Source organism: Balearica regulorum, chromosome 7 (assembly GCF_011004875.1).
Source record: "Balearica regulorum gibbericeps isolate bBalReg1 chromosome 7, bBalReg1.pri, whole genome shotgun sequence".
NCBI classification, from domain to species: Eukaryota; Metazoa; Chordata; class Aves; order Gruiformes; family Gruidae; genus Balearica; species Balearica regulorum.
The window spans coordinates 558,933-565,264 of record NC_046190.1 but is presented as its reverse complement, the minus strand read 5'-3'; positions in this window follow the sequence as shown (position 1 = coordinate 565,264).

Below are 6,332 nucleotides of genomic sequence, written 5' to 3'. Positions count from 1 at the left end.
TTTGCATTAGTCTAGCTTTCCCTTGGATTCCCTCAGTCTAGAAACGTTAATTTGTGGTGATCTGTTGCTTCTGATGCTGGAGAAAACAGTTCTGCGTTGTTCCTGCTAGGTACAATGTTGTCTGCATGTAGAAGATTTCCTTTGGGCTACAGGATTGTAGCACAGATTCTGTTTCCTGTTTGTTCTTAATCCGTTGCAGCAAACACTGTGATGAACTATTGTCGAATTAGAAACACGAGCGGATTGGAAAACGTACAAGCTTGTGTTTTCCTGGTTCATGCTGGTTCATATTGTGGTCTTTTGAATGTCAGCAAGACAGGTCAGAGCTTCCCTTTTCTGTTCAACAGCAACACAGTTTAACAAGAAAAATCCTTCTGCTGAGTCTCAATAAGAGCATAGAATGAGTCAAATATGTTTCCCTAAAAACAGTTGGAAGACTGTGGTATAAAACATGCTGACTAAAGTGCAATGCTGGAATAGGACATCTGTCTCCCAAGACCGATTTTGGCCACCTCTGCAAACAAATCAATAAGCTTCCTGTTTTCCAAAAATAAGTGTAAAAAGGACAGCAGTATATAGCGAAGGAACGCGTTCCTGCACCTTGTGTAAAGTCTTTATGAAGCGGCTGTTTACCTGGGCATCCGCGTTGCCTGTCTCCAAAGCAGACTCTTGGCTGGCAAAGATGCTCTTGTGCAGTGAGTACTCCCACTCATGGAGAAAACAGTTCTACCTTTCTTAGTCGCTGTCTGTCTGTCTTCAGGAGTTTCTTTGTGGTTTTTTTTCTAGCATCTTCTCGAGCTAGGCCTAGGGTTAGCTGATGGCTATGTGAGGTAGGTTTTGTGTTTCCTGCTCACAAAGTTCTTTATTGTACAAAATCACTGCCAAAAAGCGTTGCCAAGCTTTTTGGCATTACAGCAGTTAGCTGAAGGGAGTTACAAGCAGCCTTCTGTTCATTTAAAAAATAAAATTAAAAGGCACAACAAAAATAGCCAAGCCCCCGCTCCCCCACGCTCTCAGGAAAAGCGCTTGTCTACTCCCATCTGTAGCGACGGGCTGCTCCTGCCTGCGCGTGGAGAGGCTGCTGCGTGGTTGAAGGAGATGCCAAGAACAACAGGTGAGTGCTGGCCACTTTCCCGAGAAGGCTAGCCGATGTCACTCAAGTCCCGTGAACAGGCAGAAACATCTTTAAGACCAGGTGTTCTGTCTCTGCCGGGCATGAGAGAATTTCGGTATCTCACTCTCGGGGCCACTGATTTTCTCTAGGTTTCAGACATGAAACGGATTGAGAAGGTAAGCGCAGGTCCAGCGTCCGTCCTCTAATGGTGGATGTGGTCCCCGTGATGGCGTTGTTTAAGAGGGGACGTCTGAGAGCTTTTCCCCATGATAATTTGGCTCTGCAATAAAACCCCTGGTGCACGTAAACGTGCTCTGGCAGATGTTTAACCCAGCAGTGGAAACCCGTCTGCCTTCTGCCTTGACACTCACGGTCATCTCGTGCCCGGAGAGCAGCGGTTGCGCTCCTCGGTGCTGGTGGAGGAGTACCTGCTATCCCTGCGAGAAACCTTCCCGGTCTTGCCTGCAGGTTGCTGTGTCACCAAGGGCGCAGCTCGTGCCGTCCTCAGCCCTGGACGTGTGACGCTCCCAACCTGCTGGGCCCTTTACAAAGCCAACAATGGGCTCCTCCTGCCCGAGACTCCTTGCCAGTGCAGAGGTGAAGGGAAAAATGTCGGTGCGAGGAGCGGGAGGGTTAGAAGAACTGGTTTGCTGCCACTTTCTGCCGGGAGGGCCAGAGGGGGACCCTCCTCCAAGAGGACTGGAAGGTTGCACGTGCTGGGACTCCTTTTCCTTCTGCCCTCGTGATGCCAGCTGGCCTGACGCGCCTGCGTCCGCGTTAACGCCAGCTTAAAGAACGAAGCAGCCGAGTGGAATTGAAGTGCTGCAGGTGAGTCACCGGACTTTTGCCACTTTACTAAGAACTGCTACAGAGAGTTTCAGTAAAAACACGGTAACAGAAAACGGCGCTTAGGAGGCGTGTGAGGGGATTGCACGCTGGGGTCCTTCTCTGAGTCGGCGGCACAGTGCCAGAGGTGGGTTCCAACGCCAGCCCTGAGCAGTATCCCAACGAAAAGCACAGCTTGGGATCTGCCTACGGGAGCTGAAGGAGCTGGCTCACTTCACCTCACTGAAAAGATGATTCCTCGGTTTTGGCAAGGCTGAAAGCAAAAATCTTGCAGCAAATTGGGGTGGGTTTTTTTTGCCTTGGCCATTATGCACATAAATGAAAATAATTTCTCAGCAAATGCAAAAGTATAAACCAAGAGCACAGTGATGTGTCATTTCTGAACCGATTTTAAAAAGCTAATGTGGAAGTTTCTAAATGTCATTTTTAAGAATGCGAAGTTTGAATGGCTTACTTCGGTCTTTGTCAGAGGAAAAGCTCCGTTGGGTTAAAACCTAAATGGCCACGTTCAGGAATAGTAAGTGGTCTTTAGTATTCTCTGTAATAGGTTCTGTGCTACCCATTGGACATCATTAGCAGATTGCTATGTGCTGTGAAATTTTGCTTTTTGTCCAATTTTGAAGGTTTCCCTCCTTATACTTTTAAAACTTGTGCATGGCCTTAGGAAATGGTGGGCCTTTTTCAGTCCCTTTCAATCCTTGTTAGGCTAAAGGCTTATTGCAGCCTCGGCTGCTCTGCACTGTGGTTTTGGAGGTTTCCTCCTGAACACTACAGCTGTGCCTGAGCTCACACAGCTGATTTCCTACATGCAAGCCCTGCAGAATCTCAGTACGGTTTTCAGCGGGTTGGGGTTTTTTTCAATATTTTATTCTGACATTATGCAAACCAGTATTAAACCCATCAGTATTTTTTGTAAGAAGGCACTTTGCTAATGTTCTGAATGCATAGATTGAAATTATATGTGCACAATTATATGTGAAATTATATGTGCGCAATCCAAATCCTTTTACTTGGCCTCATGTCTGACATGCCTTGAGCAGGTTTTCAAGTCCCGAAAGCCCAGCTGCGCCCCGCCATACCCAGACTCCCCTGCCCCGGGCGGGCGCTGCCTGCCGGCACTCGCACCCTCCCACCGGGAAACAGTGTTTTCTGCAACCGGAAAGTGAGTCTGGCTATTTCTGTTCAAAACCATGATTTCTTACCAAATTTTGTATCCTCTCTTTTCTGACTTACTAAATTTATTAAGCGGAACTAGCTGTGTAGGTGGCCTAACTTAATAGCTCCTGTTGCGTCGTGGCTGTCGGCTGCCTCGGGAGAGCTGTGGAGAGGGCTGGTGACGGCGCCACGGTGCCCATCGGCAGCCCAGCCCGAGTTTAGAGTGCCGGGGCCTCGGAGGGCGAGCAGGGAGCCGCAGCCTCCCCTGCCCCGTGTGCCCGGCCACCTGGGTTTGCACCGATCCCTTCGGCAGCGCGGTGGTAGGGTCGGGGCCGGTGCCCTGCGGTGGGTGCCCCTGCGCCTGCCCTCCTGCGGGGAGCACCGCGTAGTCGGCGGTGACCCGGCATGCTCCGGAGCAGCAGTGGTGCATAGCGTGCAGGGTCCCTTGCAGGCTGCCTTAGCTACAGGAAGGGATATTTTGCTGAGCTAACGATGGAATTGCAGCACTTAACGATGCGCTAGTTAAATAACCTTTTGTTCTGTGCTAACAAAGCCATCCAAGTGACTTACAGAATAAGAAGCCCCACATGGTTTCAATTCCATCAGGGATCCGAAGGTGTAGATGAGATTTTTACCGGTTGCTTTATGTGGCCGGCGTGCTGCCTATTCGAGGCCAAAGGGGCTCGCAGGGCTGCCAGAGCTGTTGTACCTGCTGCCCTGGCAGCATCTCCCACGGAAAGGCTTTTGCCTGCGCTGGGCAGCCGGGACAGGCTGCTCCCGCGGGGCTCTGCCATGCCGGCAGCGGGGCCACGTCCGCTGTTTGTCCCTGGGTGCACGGGGGTGTCTGCCCAGACTCCCCTGGGGACCCTTGCTCTGCTGGTCCTGCTGCGCTCGCTGCGGCCGCCTGGCAATGCAAATCCCCGCTGATTGTACTGGCGATAGCGAGGATGAAGGGGACTAGCCGGGGACGGTGGTGGCAAAACTTTGCAGCACCTGCTTCTGTCTAAAAATCACCTGTGATGTTTTCCTAAAGCCACTCCTTTTGTCTCTCTCCCAGTTTCACTCTTGTCGGTGCTCCGTTCTCTGCTCAGGCCCTTCCCAGGTGTCCCCCCGCCGCGGGGCTGTCGGACCGGGCAGGGAAAGCCGAGCTGGGCTCTGCAACCTTGCCGCAGCAATGAGGTACCAGAAAACGGGAAGTTGAACTTTTAACGATGAAAGCAGCTTTATGCTGGCAAAAGACATCTCTGCTATTCTGGTATGTAGTAATTTTCTTATTTTGCTAGATCTTAAGATTACTAGTACTGCTACACTTTTTTTTATTATTGCTTGTAGCAGAGGATTTCTAAGCAGCCTTGATGTGGGGTTTTTTCTGTGTCTAGGGATTAACGGCTCTGCTGTGAGACCACAGAGGGACCCCAAGCATCGGTAGCTGAGTGGGCCCTGGGGTCCCTGCGCCTGCCCCATCCCTCAGCAGGGACCCCCAAGGCCGGGGCACCCCATGCACCCCCCTGCTCCTCACATCCCGGCGTGCCTGTCCCTGCCCGCGGCCCAGCGAGGAGGCTGCGACCGAAGGCTGCCCCGAGCCCCGGCCAGGGAGCGGCCCCGCTCTCGCTCGGTGTCACTCCGAATTTCTGTGCTTCCAGCCCGAGCTCCGGTTGGCACAGGAGGGACCGGCCCGAGCGCAGGCGATGGGGGTCGTGCGAGCCGGCGGGCATCACGGGGAATTAGACGTGGGTGCCTGACTCTCCGGCAGCGCTCCAGCCAGCCTAATTAAAAGGGAAGCTTGCTTTAATCCAATCAAACGTGTGTCTTGTACGGAAAATATTTTCTTTCCCCTAAACTCAATTATTATTTTTTTTTGAAGTGCATATTATAAAACACAAAGTTGGGCAAGTTGTTTATAAAACTAATTTCTCTGGAAAAACACATAAATTGTAAGCTGTTTTTCATTAGACACCAAAACCTGAAGCATTTGGCTTCGATAACCAAAGCCTAATGTGGCTTGAAACGGAATATAGTTGCAATAGAGAATGTTAAGCGCGGCTGAGCTGAACACGGAGCAAACCCCCACCCACAGCCTTGAGGGGAGGGAGGGGGTTTGGTTTTCTTCCTTGCAAGTCCTTGGTGTCGGTGGTGTCACACTAAAGGTGTGTGAGGATGAAGCGCTGGCCCCGAGGGGTTCGGGGGTCCCGTTTCGGAGGAGGCGTGGGGGGGCCCTGCCATGCCGGGGGCTGGGGCTGCTGCCCGGGGCTCTGCCCCCCGTCGCCGATCCCCCCGTGCCGCGCTGCAGGCAGGGGCTTTCCCGCCACCCAGCCAGGAGCAGGGAAACGGTTTGGGGCAAATCCCCTAAAATACAGCATCTTTCCCGCACGTTCATGCCACCCATTCGGTGCAGGGGAGCGCCCAGGGTCCGTTGCCGCCCTCGCAGAGAGCGAGCGGCCGGACGCCCTGTTTTGCTTGTAAGAGCAAATGGTTTTAAGGCGCTGTGCGCGTCTGACGCGGCGAGGACACGGAGGCACGGTGGTCCCTGGGTGGAGCTGGGCAGGGGGCGGCGGTGCGGGAGGTGCGGGGGGCACAGCGGCCGGCAGCAGCCTTGCCCGGCACACCGAGGGACGCGCGGCCCCCACCGCTGCGCTGGAGCCGAGTTGTTGCTGGCACAGCCGGGGTGGGGACAGGAGCACCCGGTCACTCGGCCCACGCGTCACGGCCGCAGGAGGGTGATGGTGGTTCCGGTGCGGTGGAGAAGCCTGGGCCGGACGGCAGCGGGGGCTGGCGGGGAGGAGAGCGGAGGGGCTGGGCAGGGGGACGTCGGCCCCAGGGGGTGGCGGGGGTCCCAGCCCTGTGGCCCCACACAAGCACGTGGGACCTGGGTGCGGAGCACGTGTTTACCCCGGGACTGAAATTTGGTCTCGTTTGGCATCTTATTACTGGGGTGGGGGTGGGGATCCTTTCTGCTTTGATTCTGTTTATGACTTTCCTCCACCCCACCATTTTGCTCAACAACATCGTTTGCAGAAGCCTGTAATGATTCTGCATGGTTTTAATTTGCTTATGGGTGTGAGCTAATGAGTGGTTTGAAATCAGGCTTTGCTGGTTGGTGGTTGTCGCTGCGTGCTCCTGCTTGGCCGGACCCTCTCCCGCTCAGCACCGCGGTTCTGCCGCAGAAAGTCCCGGACACGATCCTGCGCTATTGCACGTGATCAGCGATGCGGTTAGT